This window comes from Cyprinodon tularosa, unplaced genomic scaffold (assembly GCF_016077235.1).
Source record: "Cyprinodon tularosa strain WSP-4 unplaced genomic scaffold, ASM1607723v1 ctg1011, whole genome shotgun sequence".
In the NCBI taxonomy this organism is placed as follows: Eukaryota; Metazoa; Chordata; class Actinopteri; order Cyprinodontiformes; family Cyprinodontidae; genus Cyprinodon; species Cyprinodon tularosa.
Genome location: NW_024037796.1, coordinates 98,420 through 125,929, shown reverse-complemented (window position 1 = coordinate 125,929; position 27,510 = coordinate 98,420). Strand labels below are relative to the sequence as shown.

The window sequence follows — 27,510 nt, the reverse complement described above, 5'->3', positions numbered from 1 at the left end:
ACTCGGCCCTCGAGGGCCGCTGTCCTGCAGGTTTTAGAGGTTTCCCTGCTTTAGCACAGCTGATTATGATGATTGCAGTAGAGCTTAAGCCTGTTAATCAGCTTTCAATTAAAATCAGCTGTGCTGGAACAAGGAAACCTCTAAAACCTGCAGGACAGCGGGCTTCGTGGACAGAGTTTGGGGATGCCTGCATTAGAATCACATTGATCTCTTACAGAAACCTGGCTTTAACAAGACGATTATGTTGGCATAACTCTAATAAAATTCCCAAATACTTTATTTATTTCCAAAGGGAAAATCAGTGTTGCAGTAACAGGCAGGCAGTTTTTTATCCAGTTGTTTTAGGTGTTGATGCTGTAGGTGGGAAGGATCTTCTGTAGAGGTCTGTCTTACACCAGATCTGAATCAGCCTCTGACTGAAGACACTCTGTTAATGTTTTAAAATGTTCTGAAGAGGATGATCACTGTTGCCCATAAAAATCTTAAAATGAAGAATCCATCCATTTTCTGTGACGATCTCGGCACTGGCTTAATCCCCAACTCCACACACCTGCTGACTCCACACACCTGCTGACTCCACACACCTGCCGACTCCACACACCTGCTCACTTCACACACCTGCTGACTCCACACACCTGCCGACTCCACACACCTGCTCACTTCACACACCTGCTGACTCCACACACCTGCTGACTTCACACACCTACTCACTTCACACACCCGCTCACTCCACACACCTGCTGACTTCACACACCTGCTCACTCCACACACCTGCTGACTCCACCCTGCCTGCTCACTCCACACACCTGCTGACTCCACACACCTGCTGACTCCACACACCTGCTCACTCCACCCTGCCTGCTCACTCCACACACCTGCTGACTCCACACACCTGCTGACTCCACACACCTGCTCACTCCACCCTGCCTGCTCACTCCACACACCTGCTGACTCCACACACCTGCTGACTCCACACGCCTGCTCACTTCACACACCTGCTGACTCCACACACCTGCTCACTCCACACACCTGCTCACTCCACACACCTGTTCACTCCACACACCTGCTCACTCCACCCTGCCTGCTCACTCCACACACCTGCTCACTCCACACACCTGCTCACTCCACACACCTGTTCACTCCACACACCTGCTGACTCCACCCTGCCTGCTCACTCCACACACCTGCTGACTCCACACACCTGCTGACTCCACACACCTGCTCACTTCACACACCTGCTGACTCCACACACCTGCTGACTCCACACACCTGCTCACTTCACACACCTGCTCACTCCACACACCTGCTGACTCCACCCTGCCTGCTCACTCCACACACCTGCTGACTCCACCCTGCCTGCTCACTCCACACACCTGCTGACTCCACCCTGCCTGCTCACTCCACACACCTGCCTGCTATCATCACTAATTGGTTACTCCTCTATATATACCTCATCTGGATCTGTTCCCAGGGCCAGATCGTCTCGTTAAGTCCCTTCCAGCATATGAATCTTTTGCCTGCCTACCTGTTGCCTGACCTGTTTTCTGCCTTTTTTCACTGAGCCTGCCTGATCCCTTATCTGTTCCTGTCTGCCTGCCCTGAATCCAAACCAGATCTGCCTCTGGACCCCCGCCTCAGTTCTGCCTTGGATCGCCTGCCTGTGAGCCTGAACCCCACTCAGTCAGTGAGTAACGAGTCTGCCGAACTCCTCTGCTTCTCTCAACCTACCAGTTAACGGACCCTGGATTGGACCTGGAACTCTCTTCTGGATTGCCCCTCTGTACCTTTGCTTGGACTTGATCACTGGACAGACTGTCTTTGGAGCTCAGCGGCTTCAGTCCTCAGCAAACCATCCGCCGCTCAACGGCCCCTTCCTCTTAAGGACTCCTGCCCTGGACCCAGCACAGAGCCAACCGCCATCTCTGAGACCCAGCAACAGGTTAGTGACCCAGCCTCACTCCCTCTCTAGTTTTCCTGTTGCTGATCACTAACCTGTTGTCTCCGCCACAGATTTCCTGACTAAGAGCCGCCTGGCCGCTCCCTGTCCCACACACTCATAAATAAAATCCGCTGCATTCCACTGACCTGTCTGAGTTGTTTCCTGGGTCCAGTTTCCTGTACGTTACATTTTCCATCATGCTTGTCCTTGCCGGGGTCATGAGGGGTGCTGGTGCCTATCTCCAGCTGTCTTTATGAAGAATCCTTCTCTGTGAAATCATCTCAAGAGGTTCCAGAGGAGTTCCCAAAACAGAGCCTGCCTTCTTTATCAGCTGGTTGAGATTCTTTCAGTCATTAGCTCTGATGGTGTTCCCCCAGCAGATCATGGAGGAAGAGATCAGATTCTCCACAGCAGACTGATAGAAGATCTGCAGCATCTGAAGGATCTAATCTCCCTCTAGAAGTCCGGTCTCCTCCGTCCCTTCTAGGACACGGCTTCACAGCTGTGACTCCAGTCCAGTACTTTGTTCAGGTGAACCCTGACATAAACCTCTAAGTTTATGATCCTCTCCCTCAGAAGAAGGTTTCCACACATAGAGGTGGAAAGTGGAACCCGCCCACAATCAAAATTTTGGGTAACTTTAGTGATTATGGGGTGAAACTATCATCCACCTGCTGAGGTGGCGAGAAGACAAAAGCACAGCAAATGAGCAAGCGTTGTGTTGTTGACCAATCACGTGGTTCAGACTTTGACTAACTTTGTCGTTTTGTGTATAAAATGAAATCTCATTTTGAACAGCTCTCATGATATTTTCATTGGATAAAGTGCAGCAGTCATCAAATGTAAACATTGTGGGAGAAAAAAACAATTGAAGGTCACATGGTGACACATCCTTACAGTGCGGTTATTCTTGTCTAAATGACAGTGGGTTTGTTGAAGCAGGTGGATGATGACATCATCAACTCCACGGCGTTAAATGATCAGCTCCCCGTCTGTCAGCCATACTAAGCAGGTGAATCGAACCTTTGGTTGTTGCAGAAACAACGGATTATTTAGTTTATTGTGTCCCTACTCTCCTGCCAAGCCTGTCCTGGGGTCCCTCCCGTCTCTAGAAAGACCAACCAGAATATGATGGTTGTAATTAAATGCTAATGTATTCCCTGCTCACTTAATGCTTCATGTTGTGTAACAACAGCTCCTGAGTAATTAAAAGATAACCTTCTATTCAAGGTCAATATTTTCCCACTTATACTCCCATGAAAATGCACACAGCCAAACAGAAACGTTGGTATCCAGACTGCATCTTTTTTTCATGGATCTATACTGCAAAGTAAATTGATGCAGCTTCACTAAACACACCGTATGGCTTCCTGCTGTAAACTGTCCTGATCAGTGATTTGTTGATTTATTTACAGTAAATACAGGAAGCAATGCAGCAGCCGGGTGTTTTTTAGGCATGTTGATGGTGTGATATATGGTTGTCGTCACCTTAAGGGGTCCGTTTCATGAAGCAGCTTTAGCAAACTCAGATTCCAATCCACAACTCTGAATAGATCTAGCTTAAAGTCAGGAACTCTGAGTGTTCGGTTTCACAGCATCAATTAGTTTAATCCTTTTTAACTTCTCCACTCAGAGTTTAGTGGTTGCACAGCAAGTATGGAAAGACATTATCATTGGAGCACTGATTTGACGAGTCATCATGACAACAGGCAACAGGAAGTGCCTATTTCACCACACTGAGATTTTAATGCAGAGAAGCAAAAAAAATTTAATAAAAAAGGGGGAATGTATAAAAGACAGAGAAACAGCTACAGCTACAAAGGAGAGAAAGTTAGAGAAGATTGTTGCTGCAGTTAATATGTAAATTTAGTGAAACTTAGTGAAAAAAAGTTGGTTATTGCAGCTGTTTGTACCTACCGACGAAACCGCTCCACTGAGGACGCCATCTCTGCTGCTCTCCACCTGAGCCTGGCACACCTGGAGGAGAAGAACACCCACGATGGATGCTGTTCCTGGACTTCAGTTCAGCTTTCAGCACCATCATCCCACAGCATCTGATGGGCAAACTGGAACAGCTGGGCTTCAATACACCCCTCTGCTATTGGCTGCTAGACTTCCTCACCAACAGACCTCAGTCAGTCCGGGTCGGACCTCTGATGTCATCAGCCCCTCCCCTCAGGGCTGCGTCCTGAGCCCCCTGCCGTTCACCCTGATGACACATGACTGCGTCCCCAGGTTCACCACTGATCACATGGTGAAGTTTGCAGACGACACCACGGTGGTGGGCCTCATCAGAGACGACAACGACCTGGACTACAGAGAGGAGGTGGAGCAGCTGGTGGAGCAGAGATAACAGCCTGATCCTGAAGGTGGAGAAGACCAAGGAGATCATGGTGGACTTCAGGAAGAAGCTGCCTAACCACGCTCCACTGCTCATCAACAGCTCAGCTGTAGAGGTGGTCAGCATCACAGACACCCTCACCTGGACTGGAAACACCACCTCACTGGTCCAAAGGGCCCAGAAGCGCTTGGACTTCCTGCCCCCCCCCCCATCCTCCCCACCTTCTCCAGCAGCACCATAGAGAGCGTTCTGAGCAGCTGTCTCACTGTGTGGTGTGGAGGCTGCAGCGCCTCAGACTGGAAGAAGGTGAGAACAGCAGAGAGGATCATGGGGGCTCCTCTTCCCTCCATTAAAGACATTTCATCCCAGCGCTGCGTGTCCCGTGACATCATCAATGACCCCTCACCCCCCCACCATGGACTGTTCTCCCTGCTGCCCTCTGGGAAGAGGCTTCCCAGCATTCAATGCAGGACCAGCAGGTTCTTCTTTCTGCAACAGGAGGAGGAAACTCTTTTTGAAACTGAAAACTCAGAGTTTCCATGTTTTCAGGTTTAAATAACTTCATTTTCAGTAAACCTGCTTCATGAAACGGAGCCTTGTTATGATAGGGTTCCCCTCAGGACATCTCTTCACATTAATAAAAGGGGTGTGGCCTCCAACAGGTCACTCAGGTAGATTGAATTAAGGTGGTGCTACCTCAGAAAGCACAGGCACTAAGGGCCACAGAACGGAGGCCTTCAGGCCCCAGGGGCCCTGCCTTTTGAAGGGTTTCCATGTGTCCCCCCAGATGCTAATGATTTAATAATGCAGGGTTGGGTCAGGGCAGTTCTCAGGTTCTTCAGGTTCTGATCCTAAATGACGGAACAGTACACAGACCCATGAGAGGACCAGTCAGAAGGCTACCGTTTATCATCTGTTGTTGTATGTCTGAGTTTTCCTTTACATTCTCTGCTGGCCTTATCCTCTAATTCCTCCTTGAGCAAGAAAACCAACATCACCAGCAAACAGCTCCACATACCTTTAGCCCCGTAGAAACACCAACCTCTCCACCTGCAGTCCTGACACCTCCAACAGGCCTCCTTCTTTTAATCCACATCATCTTCTTGTGAATCACATTTAATCATTATTCACCTGCAACAACCAGGAATAACGCAGACTCCAGATCAGTTGTTTGTCCTGCAGAAAACCAACGTCTGTAAGGAAGCAGGGTCATGGCTCAGCTTACTAACCTTCTGAGGACCAACCCTTCCTCCTTATCCGACGCCTTCCTCTTTATGGCGCCAGCATCGTCTCTGACTCTGCTCGTTCTCTATGGCCGACGGGAACACTCACTTCCTCCCACACACTTCACACTGTTTCAGATCGCTGTCTCTTTGTTCCCTCTCAGTTTGCACAGATCGCAGCTGAGAACCTGCCAACTTCAACTGTGAGTTTATTATAATTCAGCTGAGATTTTTTAATTCACACATTCTCTGTTCTGACGGCTGCAGTGTTATCAGGAAGAACAGACCATCTGTGCTCATATCAGTGGCTGCACCCCTCCCTCTCTGCTACGCTTACAGAGAACAGATGGAACTAGAGCCACGCATCCCAGCATGCATCTATTATTACACACGGCCTTCTAACACACAGTCCAACATGCCTGCATGTCACAGCCATGCTAACCTTGTGTTCTGTCATCATCAGATGATACTTCATCACGTTTCTAGCTATGCTTCATTTCCCTCCTTCACATGGGGTGGGGGGGGGTGGTACGTCAGGAAGAGGTCTGGACTGCATTGTTGCAGCTTTTGCTTCTATTGTAGATCTGCTCTTGAAACTTGGTTCTGAGGGTTTTGACCCCTTTGTCTAATTTTGACCCCTGAAAACTTTGGTCTAGAGAGGCTCAGATTCTTACCGGGTGTTTTTGCTGTAAGACCAGATCCTTATCCCTCCGCCCCCCATGCCCAATAATTGTTCTGATCTGCTAAGTTTGGATCTTAACAGTCTGCTCTATTATAATGCACCATCTCAACTTTGGTCTCATTTGTCCAGAGGATATATTTATTCCTAGTGGTTCCTAGAATTTCTAAAAGTAGAATGGGAGGCAGATCTTTTAGTTATCAGGCTCCTCTCCTGTGGAACCAACTACCAGTTTTAGTCCGTGAGGCAGACACCCTGTCTACTTTTAAGGCTAGGCTTAAAACTTTCCTTTTTGATAAAGCTTCTAGTTAGAGTGGCTCAGGTTATCCTGAGCTATCTCTATAGTTCTGCTGCTATAGGCTTAGACTGCTGGAGGACATAGGGACCCCTTTTTCATCATTCTGCTTCATTCTACCTCCACATTTATACTGCTGTAGACTTAGACTGATAATAAAAACAGAAGTGTATTTTGGATTTCCACCTCTCCCTTATCAAATCTGCCCTGGAAGGGCCCAGAACTCCACACTTCCTCTCTCCCCTCCCCACGGCCACCTGTGGACACGTTCATAACTGTAGCGCCAGTTGATAAACTTCCATTTTATAAAGGACAATGGCCTCCGGAAAGTGTTCATGGACAAATTGAACTCACTTACTAATACAAACACAACTGATACTCAAATACCAGATAGACTCACATGTGACACCTAATTAAATGAATTCAATTCCGTTTATTTATATAGCACCAATTCACAACACACGTCATCTCAAGGCATGTCACTTAACCCTCCAATGTTTCCCTCTTCTGAAATGTTTCTCTCATCTTATAATTACTTTTTGTGCTGAGGTTTTAATATCTCAAACTATATCCTGTCAAGGATAAAGTGTGAAATATGCTTTTTCCCCCCCTCTCCCTCCCCAATGTGGCTTCTATCATAGGGACCCCTTTTTCATCATTCTGCTTCATTCTATCTCTATAGTTCTGCTGTTATAGGCTTAGACTGCTGGAGGACATAGGGACCCCTTTTTCATCATTCTGCTTCATTCTATCTCTATTCTCCCACTCTGCAGAATCTGTTAGTTCAATCTCTAACGTTCTGCTCTCTCTGCTTTTTCTCATAGTAGCTTCATCTGGTCTGTTCCTGTTTGGCTGTGACTCCATCCTGGAGAGAAATATCAGCTGTGCTGCTGCCATCAACACCTTTGTTTCTAGATGTTGGAGCTTGGCCTGTTTTCCAGTGTAGTCCTGTTTCTCTGACTGTGACTAACTGGATGTGCTCTCTTCATCCTCTGACATGGGAGCTGGCTCGGAGCTCGTCTGCCTGGCTGTGTGTTTCCTGGACGGGGCCGCCTGTGGAGCTGGTTGACAGTTGCCTTTTGTATCTATGCTTCTTTTTCTATGTCTGCTTCTGTCTCCTTGAACCCCGGTGGGCCTCAGCAGATAGCCGCTCACACTGAGCCTGGTTCTGCTGGAGATTTCTTCCTGTTCACAGGGAGTTTTTCCTCTCCACTGTCGCTACAAGCATGCTTAGTGTGAGGGATTGCTGAAGAGTCAATGAGTCGATGCAATCAGCTGGTTTTCCTTAGATAGAAAACTTTTAATCAATCTGACTGGATGATCTGGTTTAGCTATAGAAATAAACTGAATAGAATTAAATTTGTTTTAGTCAAACCTGTTTTTTTGCCTTATCTCTGGTTAGATGCCAGAGATAAGGCCCCCCCCCAAGTTTTCCAGGATTTTGGAAAACCTCATTGCAGCTCTCTGTTGTTAGCCTGACATTTAAAAAATACTTTTCAACATTTCAACCTAACCAAATCACTAACTAACCAACCAATAAACGCTCAATAAAATGGTTGTAGGTTCATCAGGTGTGCAGGAGGATATGGAGCTTCTGTAGAAGGTGTTGGAGGAGGATTCACCTCAGGGAGGGGGGCGGTCCGGATGTTGAGACGCTCCCTGTGAGGCGGATTTAATTCTTCCAGGTAATATTGGAACAACGATGCTGAACATTTTCTGGATCTTCGCAGCAGAACCTTGTCCTATCCTAAGTCGGTCCCCTCCTGTTTAGTGATGCTTTCAGCCCCCCCCCCCATCGGCCCTCCTGTATGCAGAGCATTCGTTGCTCTTAGTTTAATAAGCAATAAAATCATGGCTCAGTTGTTAAACTGAAAGAATTAGGCTGTACTTTCTTTTTGCCGTGACGGGAATATTTGCATGTGATCTAACGGCTGCAGCAGATAGAAAATCCATCACAGAAGAACAAATTTCCCCAGAGATTGAAAACCAAAGAGATGTGATGTCAGTCAGATGTAAAGATTTTTCAGATATTGATTCAAAGAAGCTTTTTCAGTTTGCTGCTGACATCTGGGCTGCATGAAATCCACACTGGATGATGTGGAAGTGTCAAATGAAGGTGGCAGAAAGTAAAAATCTCTCCCAGGTGGTGCACATGTTCAAGTGAAGAGTCACAAGTATTCATTTTAAAGGATTTCAGCAGGATGAGTCAGACTTTTGAAAAATAATTATGGCTGCACCCAGGAGGCCTGTATCCCCCTGACCGCCCCCACCCCACAACCCCCCCAAAAAACCCAGTCATGTGCATCAGTGCTGCTGAGGAAAATCACTTACAGGGACATTTCCATTGGGATGAAACTAATTCCAGAGCCACTCAGATAATAACTCTGTAATTATGGAGCCCTGTGGCGGATCTGCTCCAACCAAGAGACGGACCCCCCCACTGCCGCTCAGAACGGTGACGGCCTTTAATTGAGATGCTTTATGCCCTCCTCTTTAGGTCCTAATGGCTTTTAGAGGACCGGACCAAACGTCTGCTTTCCTCTAATAAGCACCTTCAGAAGGACTTTCCAGAACCTGCGAGCCCCGGGTCACAATCAGGGACTGATTCATGGACCTGTCAGCGGTTCCTGACAGACCGGAGCGCGTCTGGGAAAGGTCTGGGACAGTCTGGGACAGTCTGGGACATTACTGGCAGAAACATTGTCTGCAGGGACTTCATCATCATCATCAAGGTCTGCATCCTGAGAAATGATGGAGAAAAAAGAGAAAACAGCCAAAAAGTCTTCAGTTAAAAACATAATTTTAAAGATTGATTAACTCATCAATCATTCTTTACTATAAAGTTTATTTTTTATATTTATATTCAGAAAGTGATGAATTTAAATGTAGTAGAGATCTAAATGAAGGCTTTGCATATTTTATTAAATTGTTATTCAGAACTTCTGAGTTTTATTTAGGTTATTTAAAGTAATAACCCTTTATTAATAACGATCCCCTCATTGCACAAACCTGACTTTGGTTGTAAATTAGTCAGTTTTTTCATCCACCTTTGTTTTCCAGAACAACGAGGATCTATTTAGGAAAGTCGGATAATCTGCAGGGAATATTTGTTTATCGAGCCTCATTCTGTTGGGTCTCTGAGTTGGGTGCTCGTTTCTAACCTTTTCTTCTCAGAGAGTTCGGCAGGATGAGCTCCCAGCTGATGCAACTTTGCTGCAATCAGGAGACATTATTTAGAGGAGCAGATATCTCAGGACAGACACCAGTTGGTCGACTTCCAAACCGTGGGAACTTATCCGCCAGCTCCTCTCAACTTGTTATTTTTGATGTGTCCTTACCTGTGTGTGTACCAGACATGGGCAATGTGGAGTCAACAAGTCATCTCCATGTCAAGTATTTAATCTACCCAGCCAACTAACCAGGTGAGTCCAATCTGCACAGGTTGATTCACCGTGAAGATTGGACTCACCTGCTTCAGTGGCTGGGTAGAAAAAATACCTGAGAAAATCAGAAATACTGAAAGAGGAGTACATTCGTCTGCTGAGTTTAGTTGATGGTCTTAATGTCAAGGTGTTTCTCAGGGGCCCATTAATGGTGGAGATGAAATGTTTTCCAGAGTTCAAACAAAGTTGCAAACAAACAGCTGTAGCATTTATAGACAACTTTAACACCTTTTGGAAGAGGAGACATCTGTTCAACAGAGATGGTTTCTCTTTAAACAGGTCAGGAGCAAAACGGCTGATATCAAACATTTTCTATTCTGTGAACCATGCACCATCAGCTTTGTTCCAAAACAAAGCTCAACCAGTGCCTAGACAAACGATAAGCCCAGTACAGCCCAAACAAGCCAAGATAAAGATGGCCAGAAAGATGACACAAAAAGAGCCTACGTCAGAACTACAGGAGGCTCCTGAACTCCACTCCACCAGGGCCTGCAATGAATTAGCTAATTTCTTTACTGAGAAAATCCTAAAGATCAGAGGATCAGTTTATACATCCATATCAAGTTCAGTACCAAATTTGTCTCCAACTGGAATTGATCTTGACCAAATGTCCCAATTCAGCCAAATAAACTATAAAAGCTTAGAGGAAATCATTCAGCAGCTAAGTTCCTCCTCCTGCTGCCTTGATGTTCTACCCACAGCTTTCTTTAAGAAAGTTTTGCCTGTCATAGCGTCTGATTAGACTCAGATAATAAACACGTCCCTTCTGTCAGGTGTTTTACCGCAGTCCCTGCTGAAAAAGAACAGTTTAGACAAACTACTACTGCAGAACTACAGGCCCATATCAAACCTCCCCTTTATGAGTAAGATTATTGAAAAAGCAGTGTTTCAACAGTTAAACACTTTCTTAGATATGACCAGCCGCTTTGACGTGTTCCAGTCAGGTTTCCATGCTCCCCACAGTACAGAGACCGCCCTTATCAAGGTGTTTAATGACATCCGTATAAATACAGACTGCGGAAGAACCACAGTGCTGGTACTATTGGACCTCAGTGCAGCATTCGATACTGTCGATCACTCCATCCTGTTAGAGCACCTGGAAAACTGGGTCGGCCTCTCTGGTACAGCTATCAACTGGTTTAAATCCTACTTAAAGGACAGGGACTTTTTGTGTCAGTAGGCAACTTTACATCAGAGATGACAAAAATCACATGTGGGGTTCCCCAAGGGTCCATCCTGGGTCCCCTCCTATTCAATATCTACATGCTTCCTCTGGCTCAGTTAATAAAAAACAACATCAGCTACCATAACTATGCAGACGACACACAGCTTTACATCACCATGTCACCAGGTGACTATGAACCAGTTCAAGCACTGAGGAAATGCTTAGAAGAAATCAATGCCTGGATGTGCCATCATTTTCTTCAACCGAATAAAAACCAAACTGAAGTAATAATCTTTGGACCAATAGAGGAGAGATCTAAAGTTAGCACACAGCTTCAGTCGCTTCAGCTAGTAACCACTGATCAGGCCCAAATCTAAGTGTAGTGCTGGATTCAGACTTGAACCTCCAAAAGCATTTAAAGACAATTACAAGGTGGGCTTTCTATCACCTGAAGAACATTTCCAGGATTAAAGGACTAATGTCTCAGCATGATCTGGAAAAACTAATCCATGCGTTTATTTTTAGTCGAATCGATTACTGCAACGGTGTTTTCACAGGTCTGCCTAAAAAGTAGATCAGACAGCTGCAGCTGATCCAGAACGCTGCTGCCCGTGTCCTCACTAAGACTAAGAAAGTAGAGCACATCACCCCAGTTCTAAAGTCCTTCCACTGGCTCCCTGTATCTCAGAGAATAGACTTTAAAATCCTTCTGTTAGTCTATAAATCTCTGAATGGCTTAGCACCTAAATACATCACAGACTTGCTATCAGTGTATCAACCCTCCAGACCACTCAGGTCTTCTGGATCCAGCCTGCTCTGCAGACCTAGAACCAGAACTAAACATGGAGAAGCAGCATTTAGTTCCTATGCTCCACTTATCTGGAACAAACCACTCAGAGAGCATGGTAAAAGTTTAACAAGTTTGTTGTCAAAGTTACCAGGAGTAGGATCTGTTACTCAGTGAGCTGGTTAACTGGAACTGCAAGTAAGAAGGGAAGTTGAGAGGTCAGTTCAGGGACCGTGGGAATCTTGGATGCTCTTAGATAATGCAGGAAAGGGACTCACGTTTGAGGGGGGCCTGGTTAGTCCTTGAATCCAGTCTGTGTGGGGGATCCAGTGAAAAGAGCACACGTTGGAAGGCGGACAGGTAGACAAGCGTTGGACCCGGAGGAGTAATGGAGCGGACTGTCACTCAGATTTCCAATGGGAACTTGAACGGAACATGTGGAGGTTTTCCCCTGCTCAGTGTGAACTCGGTATTTCCTTCCAGGGGGGAGAAGGTCCAGGTATCCAGTAACACAGGAAAGCTTCCTGCCGGAGAGCAAAGACAAAGAGCTTCTTAGACTCAGAGAAACAAAGCTAGGTTTGACTCAGCTAATCTCAGCTTGGCTAGAGCACCCAAACTGACAAACACTCTGGCGTCGACGTAGTGACAGCCCACTGCTCAAATACTCCTCCAGATAATGGTCCAATGAGCCGCAGGTGTGCAGGGAGGGACAGCAAAGACAGAGCACCTCCTGGTGGTGAAAAAAGGAAACACACAAACTGGATTCCTAACAAAAAGTGCGGAAATCCTGAGTTCCTTTAAATCAACACTAAAAACACATTTGTTTAGGATTGCCTTCCACTGTTCTAGTGAAACAGTTCAACTGAAACTTCATTAGTTATACTTTTTTATTTTCTTTAGTCCAACTGTTTTTAAATGTTCTTTTTTGTTTCTGCAGTTTTTATTTTTTCCTACTTGTTTTGATTCTGTTTTATTTTCCTATATTTTAATCATGTAAAGCACTTTGCATTGTCTTTGTACTGAATCGTGCTATACAAATAAATCTGCCTTGCCTTCCTTGGCCTTCTTTTTTTTCAGTCGCGCTGGATTTGATACCATCTCTCTCGCTGCCTCCTGAATCCATTCAAAGAGCTCACCTGCCAACCGGGAGTCACTGACTCCCGGTTGGATTCCCACTCAGTCCGAACAACTCAGCTTACCCCTCCCGGACTAATCACCACATAGGAAAACTGTAAGGCCTGCACAACCTTTCTTCACTTCAAAGATTCCTCCTGAAGCTGCATTAGTCACTGAGTCTCTTTCCCCAGAACGATCCAGTCAGAGCCTCCCTTGTGCACCCATTTCTAGGATTACCAAACTCTGTGTTTCTTCATAAAATAAACTCTGAAAAGACTTATTTTGTCTGATTGTGCCTGCTCTAGAGTCTATCCTAAGATCAGGTCACATTCGAAAGAGCTGCCATTTCTGCCTGTTTGGTCGAAAATGCACAAGCAGCAATGAATTCTGGGTAACACTCTTTACTGAAGTCCCTTTAGATGCGTGCTCAAGTGTGGATAGAGGCGGAGCTTCAGATATTTGGGACTCACTATACTATCTGTGAGGGTGATGCGGTTTATCACACAGTTCAGTCTACTGACTGCTGGTCATAGATGAGGAAACATTTCCATTTATGCTTCATGATTTTAAGTTTATTATCACAGAGCAGCGAATGATCCATGTTCCTGCTGTCGGTCCGGACTCTGGTAAAGCATGCTTAGTGTGAGGGATTGCTGAAGAGTCAATGAGTCGATGCAATCAGCTGGTTTTCCTTAGATAGAAAACTTTGCATCAATCTGACTGGATGATCTGGTGAACTGGAAAGTGACCTGAGATGACATGATGTGAATTGGTGCTATAGAGATAAACTGAATAGGGGGGGATAGAGAGCTCCAACAGAACCCGCTTCCAGGAAGCTGTCAGAGATCGTCACCAGGGTGGTTCCTGTCCACTGAAGGAGAACAAGGCTGCGTTTGAATTTATGGGCTGTGTCTTCAAAGGACCCGGTCTACCTGGACTGGATCCTCCAAGAACCTGGTCTACCTGGACTGGATCCTCCAAGAACCTGGTCTACCTGGACTGGATCCTCCAAGAACCTGGTCTACCTGGACTGGATCCTCCAAGAACCTGGTATACCTGGACTGGATCCTCCAAGAACCCGGTCTACCTGGACTGGATCCTCCAAGAACCTGGTCTACCTGGACTGGAGCTTCCAAGAACCTGGTCTACTTTGACCGGATCCTCCAAAGTCCGGGAAAATACGGCAGACCGTAAGAGTTTTGGCTGTGAATTTAAACAGGTCCAGCCTTCAGCGGCTTTCACCGTCCAAATAACCAACGGCCTTAGCTGCATACTGGTTATTTATTCTTCTATGTTGTTAAAACACTTTACAGGATTTTATTGTTTATATTTTAACTCTTCACTATTATATTATTCTTATACATTTTTCTAAGGTCCTCGTTTGTGTGACAATTTTTCTATAATTTTTTTGCTGCTGTAAACACCAGAATTTCCCCAACGACAATAAAGAGATTTTCTATTATATTCTATTCTATTCTATGCTATAAAAGGGGTAGGGTGATGTCATCGGCCTTCAATTCTGGCCAAACGCAGAGCGAACTTTGACGGCAGAGAAGAGAACCGAGAATTTCCTCAGTTTTGAGCTTCAGAGCTGAAAACTGCTTGCAGGCTTAACTCGGTCTCTAATGAATATTTCCAGAGTTAAGTACATGTGCTGGTCATAAAATTAGAATATCATGAAAAAGTAGATTGATTTCAGTAATTCCATTTAAAAAGTGAAACTTGTATATTATATTCATACATTACATACAAACTCATATATTTCAGATGTTTATTTTGTTTAATTTTGATGATTACAAATGACAACAAATGAAAATCTCAAATTCATCATATCAGAAAATTAGAATATTACTGAAGACCAATAAAAACAAAGGATTTATAGAAATGTTGGCCAACTGAAAAGTATGAACATGAAAAGTATGAGCATGTACAGCACTCAGTATTTAGTTGGGCCTCCTTTGGCCTGTATTACTGCAGCAATGCGGCGTGGCATGGAGTCGATCAGTCTGTGGCACTGCTCAGGTGTTATGATAGCCCAGGTTGCTCTAATAGTGGCTTTTAGCTCTTCTGAATTGTTGGGTCTGGTGTATTGCATCTTCTTCTTCACAATACCCCATAGATTTTCTATGGGGTTAAGGTCAGGAGAGTTTGCTGGCCAATTAAGAACAGGGATACCATGGTCCTTCAACCAGGTACTGGTAGCTTTGGCACTGTGTGCAGGTGCCAAGTCCTGTTGGAAAATGAAATCTGCATCTCCAAAAAGTTGGTCAGCTGCAGGAAGCATGAAGTGCTCTAAAACTTCCTGGTATGTGGCTGCGTTGACCCTGGACCTCAGAAAACACAATGGACCAACACCAGCAGATGACATGGCACCCCAAACCATCACTGACTGTGGAAACTTTACACTGGACTTCAAGCAACGTGGATGAAGTGCCTCTCTTCTTTTCCTCCAGACTCTGGGACCTTGATTTCCAAAGGAAATGCAAAATTTACTTTCATCAGAGAACATGACTTTGGACCACTCACCAGCAGTCCAGTCCTGTTTCTCTTTAGCCCAGGCAAGACGCTTTTGACGCTGTCTGTGGTTCAAGAGTGGCTTGACACAAGGAATGCGACAGCAGAAACCCATGTCTTTCATACGTCTGTGTGTGGTGGTTCTTGAAGCACTCACTCCAGCTGCAGTCCACTCTTTGTGAATCTCCCCCACATTTTTGAATGGGTTTTGTTTCACAATCCTCTCCAGAGTGCGGTTATCTCTCTTGCTTGTACACTTTTTTCGACCACATCTTTTCCTTCCCTTCGCCTCTCTATTAATGTGCTTGGACACTGAGCTCTGTGAACAGCCAGCCTCTTTAGCGATGACCTTTTGTGTCTTGCCCTCCTTGTGCAAGGTGTCAATGGTCGTCTTTTGGACAACTGTCAAGTCAGCAGTCTTCCCCATGATTGTGTAGCCTATAGAACTAGACTGAAAGACCATTTAAAGGCTTTTGCAGGTGGTTTGAGTTAATTAGCTGATTAGAGTGTGGCACCAGGGGCCATCAATTTTGAACCTTTTCACAATATTCTAATTTTCTGATATGATGAATTTGAGATTTTCATTTGTTGTCATTTGTAATCATCAAAATTAAACAAAATAAACATCTGAAATATATGAGTTTGTATGTAATGTATGAATATAATATACAAGTTTCACTTTTTAAATGGAATTACTGAAATCAATCTACTTTTTCATGATATTCTAATTTTATGACCAGCACCTGTATGGTTAGGGTTAGGTTTGTTAATGAACGCCTCAGCCTGACTTCCAGACTCCAGGACTGGTCCTCAGGCTAGAATCTGTTCAGCTGCATAATTCAGCTTTTTTTTTAATCGGAAGAGAAAGCAGCAGGGTCAACTCCGCAGAGCTTCCTCTCTGCAGCCATCATCTCCTTCCTGCTCTGTCTTCCTTCCATCATATCCATGTCTTCTCCCATCTAAATCCATCTCTGTCTCCTTCTCAAAGTCAATCTGTGCCTCTCTGGGCGGGAAGAGATCGATGGTGAGAAACAGATCTGAGATGAAATTAGAATTGAGTAAAGGCCTTTTATAGCGACGTCCCCACTCCACGAGAACCTCTCTATGCTTAAACCTGCAGCTGCACAGATCACAGAGGAACCGTAGCTCTTCTTCGGGGACCTCCATCTTTTTTCACTGAAACCTTGTTGAAGAGGAGGGTCTTCCTCCTCTTCCTCAGATGTGAGACGAGCTGATTTCTTTCCTTCCTGTTTACCGACGCTGTGAAGGTTACTTAAAAAAGGAATTGGCTCTAGTTACTAGTTACTTCTCTAAAACAATAACTGAGTTACTGCTGAGTCAGTCTAACTAGTAACCAGGCGATATAACTATGCAGCTTTTCTTTATGACTTAAACTTTAAAAGAATTTGGACAATTCTCCTTTAATTAGAACTTTGAAGATCATCGTGAAAATCAAGACATTTTATATGAATCAATGTTAAAGTGATTTATAAACAATGAATCCTCCCCTTCACCATGTCGGTGAGTCTGATGCAACCAGGAAGCTGAATTTCCTCCAACTGGCTGGAAAATTATGCTTTTCAAGTAATTTAATAGAAAATAAGTCTATTTTTTCCAGAAGAAACTGAATGAGGGCGGTAGCAGTTGGCCAATTGATCAGAGATGCTTTAACCGCCATAGATCCTCATTTCTGCCCATAATGAGCGCCTTTCTTTAGCTGCATCTCCGCTCCATCGTCTCTGCAGGTGTGATGAACACATGACCGCTCCTCAGCCAATCAGCCTGCTTCTCAGCCCTCTGCTGCAGAGGTTGATCCAATGCCACGCCTTTGGACGATGGTAACGTGTTCAAATGTCATCAATTCTTTCTCTTTTTCGATGAAAACAAATTCAGGCAGTAACTCCGTTACTCTGTGAGCAGCTCAGCCTGTTTAATCTGGGCCTGCTGCCCATCGGTTCTGGTCCAGGATCAGCTGGCTGACGGACTCTCTATGCTAATCTGGCAGCAGGGCGGCAGCCAATCAGAGCATTAGGATCTACTGACCAGGGGAGGAAAGGCAGCAGGAACTTGAGCATGACTGCTGGGGGGGCTGATGAGGACCTGAAAGAGGCAGGAAGAGGATTCATTCTGTGTTCAAACTTTTCGAAGGGGAGCAGATGTGCCTCTCTAAACATGGCGGCCTGCGGAGGAGAGGGATTCGCTGGCTTTCAGATGAATATGGAAGCAGCTCAGTTTGCCACATTAACAGGCTTATTTCTCACAGAGAGACAGACGCTCAGTCAATCGCTCACTTTTCCACGGCTCTCTAGCTGACAGATGAGAAAGGGACTGGAAATGAGCAGCAGTTAGAAAATCACTGCTGAGTTTGTCACCTGATGCTCGACTTCCTAAGCATCATGTAAGGAAATAAAGGCCTGGTCTTCAGGGAGGACAGGCAGCACAGGGCTGCAGTCATTTCTCCTGCAAACAGCATCAAGCTCCCTCTGCACGGCCAGAGCTCCTGCTACAGAGAAACAAAACAAATACGTCAGTCTGACAGCCGAGCAAAGATGAGACAGATGGAAAAACTAGGCTAACATCAGGGGAACGCTTCAGAAATATCGCTGCATCCAGAGGAAATGAGGCATTGCTGACTGCTAGGTGTTAAAGAGTCAATCCAGTCTGCAGACCTTTCATTTAACGACTTTCAGTCAAATTCAGATTCAGATCTCAATCTGCCGACAGACTGTAGAGAAACATTGGTTGAGATTTCAACAAACTGTGAAGCAGAAGGACAGCAGCTAATGTAATAATGTAGAACTGGGATGCTAACCAGTGAATCCACCTTTTTTTGTTTGATTTAATTAATTATGTTTCAACAAATACAGACCATGTACAACAAACTGAGCAACAGTGCAGACAGAATGTTTGGAGACACTGAAACAGGCCGCCATGTCAGGTTCCAGGCTGAAGACCCATTATTCATTTATATATAAATCCACCAAAGTTGGAGGATGCTGGAAAAGACTCTGGAAAAGAGAAGCATCACATAACAATGATGCACTGCGGCTAACACACCTAAGAGAAGGTCATGCTAACCTCCCTGAACAAGATGAACATCACAAGGGCAGATTTTTAACAAAGACGATTAGGTATAAAGAACCGGACATCAGCAGGTCCAGACAGGATCCAAACCTACTGACTGAAGCAAATAACTTCTCCCCATGAAGGCCAAGCAGCTCTAAGGACCTGGCTTCTTCTAGCCGTTCATAGGGCTGCGCTCTTCTAGGTCTCTGATGTTCCTCCAGGTCTCTCCAGGATCTTAGTCTCCAATGTGGGGTTTCTGCCCACAGGCTCTGCAGCTGCCTTCACCTTTCAGACTCTCTCTGGCTTCTTCATGAGGTGTTCCTCCAGTTCCTCCTGTTGTTGTTTGTGGTGTGTTTAAGAGACTGGTAGTTGATATTAACATTGATTTATGTTTTATGGCGCCTCCAAGGCTCCACTACGCTGATGAGAGCAACACACTGCTGAACATCTTGGTGTCATTAGAGATAAAAGCAGACATCAAAATCAAAACATTTCCTCTTTAGCTGCGGTCAGACCAAAACCAATCACCAGTGTAATGAGGGAAATATTCACTACCAGCCTTTAAACTATTCATTCAAGCTCTAGTATCTATTATATCTAAAGAAATGTGCAGAAGAATCTAAAATAAAACCGTTCAACTCATTGCTAGCTAAAATAAGGTGATCAGACAGTTTTGTTTTTGAGAGGCAGAGCAATGTTTTCATTATTATTTTTGGGATATGCAGTTTGCCGGGGGCCAGAACGGGCGACATCAAATCCTACCTGAAACTACTGGCTAAGGATAAGGTTAAATACAGTAAGATTGTTATTCACGCTGGCGGTAATGACACCCGGTTACGCCGATCGGAGGTCACTAAAATTAGTGTTGCTTCGGTGTGTAAGTTTGCCAAAACAATGTGGGACTCGGTAATTTTCTCTGGTCCCCTCCCTGATCTGACCAGTGATGACATGTTTAGCCGCATGTCGTCATTCAACCGCTGGTTGTCTAGGTGGTGCCCTGAAAACAACGTGGGCTACATTAATAATTGGCAATCCTTTTGGGGAAAGCCTGGTCTGATTCGGAGAGACGGCATCCATCCCACTTTGGATGGAGCAGCTCTTCTTTCTAGGAATCTGGCCACATTTATTAGTCCTCCAGAACCCTGACCCCCCAGGGTGCAGACCAGGAAGCAGAGTCCTAGTTTAACAGACCTCTCTGCAGCTTCTCTACTGTTACCCACTCTTTACTCCATCCAGACAGTGTCTTCCTAGTTAATGACTTGATTTGTGATAATCACATTGATTTATGCTGACTTTAGGTTTCACTTTAGCAGATCATTATCAGATAGTGCAGTTATAACTTTTAAAGAATCTGTTTCACTTCCTCTCTCCTCTGTGTCGCTGAGCAGCCTGCAGAGTGCAAAAGCTTAGCTTGTTCCCCTTCACAGGTTGATGATTTTGTTAATGGGGTTAGTTATTGATAGGCTAGTTTTCTGCGTACTGCCTTAGACAACGCAGCCCCTTACAAAAAGACAAACTTTAAAAATAGAAAGCTGGCTCCTTGATTTAATGCAGAGCTGCACACTCTGAAAAAAATTGCTGGGTAAATGGAGCGAAAATATCTCTTCACAGACCTACAGGAATCCTTTCTAGTCTGGAAAAATGGTTTACTGCTGTATAAGAGGACCCTTTGTAAAGCAAGAGCAGCATATTTCTCCTCATTAATAGAGGAGAATAAGAAGAATCCTAGATTTCTTTTTAATCCAGTTGCCAAACTCACCCAGAGCCATAGCTCTGTTGAACCGTCCATTCCACCTGCTCTTAGCAGCAATAATTTTATGGGATTCTTTATAAATAAGATTGATCTTATTAAAAATAAGATCATTGGCACTCCTCTATCTGCGATTGGTTTATCTCTGGAAGGTGGGGCAGCATCTGAGGTAGTCATGGAATCTGAACTGGGTTTAGACTGCTTTGATCCAGTTGAACTTTCTGAGTTAGCAAAACTATTGTCTTCATCTAAGCCTTCAACTTGGATGTTAGATCCAGTTCCAACCAGGTTATTTAAGGAGGTATCCATTTTAGATGTGATTAATCTATCTCTGTTACAGTGATATGTACCTAAAGCTTTTAAGGTTGCTGTAATTAAACCGTCTCTTGAACCAGATGACTTGGTCAATTATAGACCTATATCCAATCTTCCGTTCTGATCTAAAATTCTTGAGAAAGTAGTTGCCAAACAAGTTTGCGATCACTTCCACCATAATGAACTTTTTGAAGAGTTTCAGTCTGGCTTTAGAGCTCATCATAGCACTGAAACAGCTCTGGTGAAAGTCACTAATGATATTCTCATGGCCTCAGATAATGGACTTGTATCTGTGCTCGTCCTGTTGGATCTCAGTGCTGCATTTGATCCAGTTGATCAGAATATTCTTTTAGAAAGACTTGAATATTTTGTTGGAATTAAAGGAACAGCTCTAGACTGGTTTAAATCTGATCTATCTGATCAAATTCAGTTTGTTCATGTTAATGATAGATCTTCCTCATGCTCAAATGTTACCTGTGGAGTACCACAGGGATCAGTGCTAGGACCAATTCTCTTTACTTTATACATGCTCCCATTCGGTAGAGTTATTAGACAGCATGGGATTAATTTCCACTGTTATGCTGATGATACCCAGCTATATCTGTCTATAATCCAGATGAAGCTAACCCATTACATAGATTACAGGCATGTCTGAAGACAGAAAAACCTGGATGACTCTTAACTTTCTGCTTCTGAATGCAGACAAAACAGAAGTTATAGTCTTTGGACCAGAGTCTCTGAAAAAGAAGCTGATTAGACAGTCACTTCATTTGGATGGGATTAAACTGATTTCAGATTATAAAGTAAAAAATCTTGGTGTTGTTTTTGATCAGGACCTGTCATTTAAATCCCAGATCAAAGAGGGTTCTAGAATTTCCTTCTTTCATCTGAGGAATATTGCAAAAATGAGCAATCTCCTGTCCAGGGGTGATGCTGAGAAACTAGTCCATGCATTTGTTACTTCAAGGCTGGACTATTGTAATTCTTTACTATCAGGAAGTCCACAAACTGTAGTTAAAAGCCTTCAGCTGATCCAAAATGCTGCAGCCAGAGTTCTGATGAAAATGAAAAAGAGAGATCATATCTCTCCTATCCTGGCTTCTCTTCATTGGCTTCCTGTTAAATCCAGAATAGAATTTAAAATCCTCCTTCTCACATATAAAGCCTTAAATGGCCAAGCTCCATCTGATATCAGAGATCTGATTGTTCCTTATGTTCCTAACAGAGCACTTCGCTCTCAATCTGCAGGTTTACTAGTGGTTCCTAGAATTTCTAAAAGTAGAATGGGAGACAGATCTTTTAGTTCTCAGGCTCCTCTCCTGTGGAACCAACTACCAGTTTTAGTCCGTGAGGCAGACACCCTGTCTACTTTTAAGGCTAGGCTTAAAACTTTCCTTTTTGATAAAGCTTCTAGTTAGAGTGGCTCAGGTTATCCTGATCTATCTCTATAGTTCTGCTGCTATAGGCTTAGACTGCTGGAGGACATAGGGACCCCTTTTTTTTACCCCAGTGGGCCTCAGCAGATGGCCGCTCACACTGAGCCTGGTTCTGCTGGAGGTTTCTTCCTGTTAAAAGGGAGTTTTTCCTCTCCACTGTCGCTACAAGCATGCTTAGTGTTAGGGATTGCTGAAGAGTCAATGAGTCGATGCAATCAGCTGGTTTTCTTATATAGAAAACTTTGAATCAATCTGACTGGATGATCTGGTGAACTGGAAAGTGCCTTCAATTGAAATGATGTAAATTGGCGCTATAGAAATAAACTGAATAGAATTGAGATACCTGGTCCTTCAATCTAATTCTCTGAAAGAGCTGCTGACTGGACCCCTCAGGTTCACCACCTGAACTCAGAGCGATGAAACGACCTCAGAGTCTCTGGGCAGTAGAAGCAGAACCAGCTTTAAAAAGAGCTTTTCTGCATGTTCCCTCTGAGCTCCTTAAAGATAAATTAGAGGAAAAGTTTGACCTAAATCTGCAGAAATGAAACTAGATCAGCCAGCAGCAAAGAGTGCAGAAGAAACGATCAGAGCACATTTTCATGGAAGCAGAGGAACAGAGCGATCAGTGGAGCAAAGTTTCATCAGCAGGTAGAACTGGTAGATGGATGCTGCAGGTCCAGCCGTAGATTTGCCCTTAAGCAACCGACCAACCAATCAGCTGCTGCGGTCTGAACCTGTGAGTAAAGCTGCTGGAACATTTCTTCATGTGAAAGGGAATGTTTTCAGCCAGCTCACCAGGGGCCCGCACTTCCAGGAAAGAGATGTTTGAAGCAGAATGAGGAGAGGAGTCAGGAGGAGGAGGAGGAGGAGGAGGAGGAGGAATTTACACAGCAGAGAGATGCTGAGACAGCTTAGAATACAATACAGAAGAGGAGGTGGGAGGAGAGCAGAGTTCTAAGCCTGGATCTGGTGTCTGTGAGGCGGTGAGGAAGGGGATTGCTGTATAAGCAATCTGTCCAGCTGTCTGGACTCTGAACAGCAGCGTAAATGAAGGATGTCAGAAGTCTTCAGCATCTCTGCTAACCGCTCCATCTCCCTGGCTGCGTTTCTCTCTGTTATTGGTTTTATTCATGAAGCGCTCTGATGTGTCGCAGCCGGGATCAAAGCATGAAGATGAGCTCTGCTCATCAACGAGCCTGAAACTCAATTCTTCACTGTCTGACCAGGATGTCATTACAGTTTACGAGTCCATGCTGCTCCCCAGGGCTGTCTCAGGGTCAGAGGTCACGTTTAGGTCTAAGGTGTGAATGGAGTTTGGGTAGGCGGGACGGTTAGGCATGAACCTGTAGTGGTCAGGCTTAGGTCAAGGGTCACGGTTAGGCTCTAGAAATGAATAAAAGTCAATGGAATAAACATCTTATTTACCATTTTCCCCTAAAGTTTAACAATTAATAAATAACAGTAGAAATGAGGTTTATTAATTTCTATAGTGATTTAATTAAAGGGTACTTTAGGCCTTACTGACCCTCAGGAGACCAGCCCTAAACTCGGTTCTAATAATTCTACAAATACTAACAATAATAATATCAGCCTAAAAGTACATAAAGATAGAAATTAAAAGAATAAGTGTCATGATGTTACCCATCATGACACCCATTTTGTTAAAAACAGTATTACACATTTTTTTATTCCATTGGAAATACGAACAAATCCAACTCTAATCATCTAATCAGGACGGACTATTCTTTCTAAATACAGAACAATCAAGGGAAGTTAGAAACATAGACTTTTAACAACCTTTCAGTAAACAAGTAAATGCACCCTTTAGCCAGTTAGCCTCTATCTGCTGTAATGCACGAAATTAACAAACGTCTGTTAAGATCAGAATTACTGCAGATATCATGTTAGGGAAAGACTGTTTGTGAAGCAGAGAGTAGTTAATCATTTTGATCACCCCACTTCAATTCAAGGGGGGGCAGTTTCTTTAATCATTAACAGCATTTATTAAAGTGATGTTTAACAAACTCATTGATATAAGCAGAAATTACAGAGGAAGTCTGAACCCCATTTCTCAGACCTGCTTTCTTCTTGATTCGCTCTGGGATAGAAAAATGGCACAGAAATGTTTTCAAACAAGCCAAACTTAGCCAGAAGGTGCTTCTTTCAAAGGCTCAGCTGAAGCATCCTGCCTTTCCCCCCCAAAAGTACAGCATTACCATAGAAGGTGATGCTAGACCCTCCCTGCTCATCATAGGCCATCTTAGCCTTAAGCATTCCAGCTGACTTACAAAGAAAGTCAACATAAATATAGAGTGAGCAGCTATCTAAAACAGAAAATCATCAACAAAAGATTATCCATCTTATAAAAACCACCCACTCATCAAAACAGTTGAAGACACAAATTTTATCTGCAGTGCTAAGGTGTTAACAGGCTGAAGGGCAGATTAGACTTCTGCAGCCGCACACATCAAATGTGGCTTGTGTCTGAGCGGGAACCAGTTTTGCTGCTACGCTTCTGCACCGTCGGCCGGGAATTTCTAAGGACGCACAGCAGTTTCCCGCCAAAGCTCAAGGGGAAGACTATTTGAGAACTAGCGAGAACTTCAAGGGATTGTACTTCCGAACCTCCACGATTGACCTTTCGTCTTAGTTGTCCATTGTTGTTATTCCTCGGTTTTTAAAAATGGCGCGCCCCGGCACTGAATAGAGAAGGACGACCACACAGACAGCCGGAAAGGCAGACCAAGGACCAATCACAGCTGCTTTTTGTCTGCGCGCTTCCACTTGAGGTCTGCATGGGTTCGCGATCGTCCGACGCGTAGTCATGATGTTTTTGAGGTGAGACAGATTTGACAGAGGCTATGCGTCAGAAGCATAAATTGGCCTTAAGCAGTTGGACAGAGTAAAGTCATTCCAAGCTCCGACCTTTAAACCCTTGTCAAGGATATTTATCCTCTCTCCAGTTTAAGGTGTGAGGAGAAGCCTGCTTTGCTAAAACCAGATGCAAAACCTCCAGTAGTTTAGCAGGTAGATGTCCATCAAAAATAAAACCCGCCTACTGAGTTTCAGGGCCTCAGATGAAGGCGGGAAAAAAAAATATTTTCATTACAGAGAAACTGCTGTCCTTAGCTCCTAGCTTAGCTCCTAGCTTAGCTCTAAGCTTAGCTCCTAGCTTAGCTCTAAGCTTAGCTCCTAGCTTAGCTCCTAGCATAGCTCCTAGCTTAGCCATGTCTGTGTGGATGCTCGGTGTCAGTGAGCAGAGATGTTACCTGCTGGAGGGCGGGCTCAGATAGGGGGGGTTATTCCTCCAGCTCATAAATGGCATCATTTTGAAACAGAGCATTTTGAGGAGACTTTAGCCAAAAGGTGGAACAAGGCAGTGAGAGAGGAGAAAGTATTTTTTTTATTTGTGAAACTCATACACAGGCTTTAAGACACACATGACTGTTTATAATTTGAATTATTTGTGTGATATGAGAAAAGAAACACATGATTTTGCTAAAATTCCCCACAGTCCAGAGGAGGGCGTGTTACTGAAGGCAGCCCTGGGTAAACAGCAGCCTGGAAACTGATCCAGAGAACGAGGGCTGAGTAAAATAAAGAGATGCATGAAGACGGTTAAACCTCCACAGAACTTTCCAGGTTTAATATCCGATATTTACCTGCCTGAGCTTTGATTAAAGCTGAGACGACAGAATGAGTTAAAAACAGAAACAAAGGCACAAGAAGGAATCAGGAATCAATGGAAAAAGGTGAAGCTTAGAAGCTTTTATCTGACATGCTGATCCTAACATTGAACCCGCCGGCTTCCAGTGTGTGACGGCGCGCTACATTCGCTTCATCTACGCAGCTGAACAAACTAAACACGCTGCTTCACCCCCTGCTGAGGCTGCCGTTAGCCTCGACACACAGATTTAAAGACTGATGCAACACCACATCAAGACTCCTTCATCTCATTCTGCTCAGTTCTCCTCTATGAGGAGAAGAGAGGGATGTAGAGGAGGAGGGGAGGAGAGGAGGAGGGGAGGAGAGGAGGAGGGGAGGATAGGAGCTGAGGAGGAGAATCAAATGGACTCAGAAACCATGAGAGGTTTAGCTTCATAAACGGGAGGATGAGGAGCATTTTCTGGCATTGAAGAACAATCAAGGGTCCAGAGTCAGTCTGAATGGCCGCAGCCGCTCCATCCATAGAAGAAGAGAGGATCTAGGAACCCCTCCCATGACCGGTCCTTCACTCAGCATATCAGCTTTATAAGATTTACAGCCAAACCTGGAAAATAAGCAAAGGTGGATTTCACAGGTTAAATCATCAGATCTCTCCTTCATCAGTGAGATTATTGAAAAAGTTGTTTTAACAATTAAATGCCTTCTTAACGACGACCACCTGCTTTGATGAGAGTGGGCTTCTCAGTGGGTGTGTCACTGAGTGGGGAAAACCAGTTAGAAACGTGAACGGGTTGGTGGTGACCAGTGGGCAGAGATCCACGACTACGCTTTCTGCGTACAGTTACCCAATAGCCTGGCTGCTCAGGCACTGCTGGAGGACAGCTACGTGGGGGGCCTACTTTAACTCCTGGATGTTCAACAGCCTGAAGCTTGGATTCTAACTCTGACACCCTCGCCTCCAAAGCTACTAAAATACTACACTTATTACACATCCCATTATCACTAAAGGAGGCAGAGGAATAACTGAACATCTGACACAGAGAGCAGGAGAGAGGAGAGGAAGAAGGAAGAGTTGGAAAAGAGTCAAGGGAGGGAGAGAGAGAAGCCATAGCAATGCTAAGCTAGTGCTAGCCTAAGCTAGCTGCTCCTTACTACCTGAAATAAAACCGTGAGAAACTGACAACTGCTCAGTAGAAACGTGCAGCAGAAGGCGCTGTTTTAATTCTGGACAGTTAGAGTTACTGAGATCCAGAGATATCACAGAAAAAATAACTTCAGACGGAGATCGTCTGGAGAGCACGCTGCTAAGCAGTCAGAACAGGAAGTGAACACGATATGTCTCACCAACAGTAGCAGTAGTGCCTTCTAGTGCTCACAGGTGGAGCTCCACCTGCAGCAGCATTCCAGTAGAAAATGGATGATGGATGACACTGCAACCCTTTAGAAGGTTGTCATGTTCTCACAGCATCTATTCCTGCTGGTCACATTTTCTCAGACACTAATCGGGGAATTTGTGGAGCTGAGCTCATACCTCCTTTCAATAATTTGGAGCAGCAATAAGCTCTGAGGACACAAGCTTTTCTCTGGCTTTAATCAGCGTCTCTGATTCTCCTTAGCTGGCTGATGGACATTCCAGTGGTGAGAAACAAATGAAAATCTGTTTGGGTGGATTTGGAGCCCACATAAAGCCCAGCGAGCAATCCTCTGTTTAACACTCATCCATCCAATGAAGGACAGGGAGAAAGCAGCGTGTCGTCTGTCAGACATATTGGTGG

General features: G+C 44.6%; 1 long non-coding RNA gene across 1 annotated transcript; it reads right to left on the bottom strand.

The window, feature by feature from the left end:
• Positions 1-3,873: 3,873 nt before the first annotated feature.
• Positions 3,874-5,741, bottom strand: LOC119778570. Its single transcript, XR_005280087.1, has 3 exons — positions 5,510-5,741; positions 5,299-5,411; positions 3,874-3,916 (listed from the first exon to the last, which is right to left on the bottom strand). It is a non-coding gene; the product is annotated as an uncharacterized LOC119778570 (long non-coding RNA).
• Positions 5,742-27,510: the final 21,769 nt, after the last annotated feature.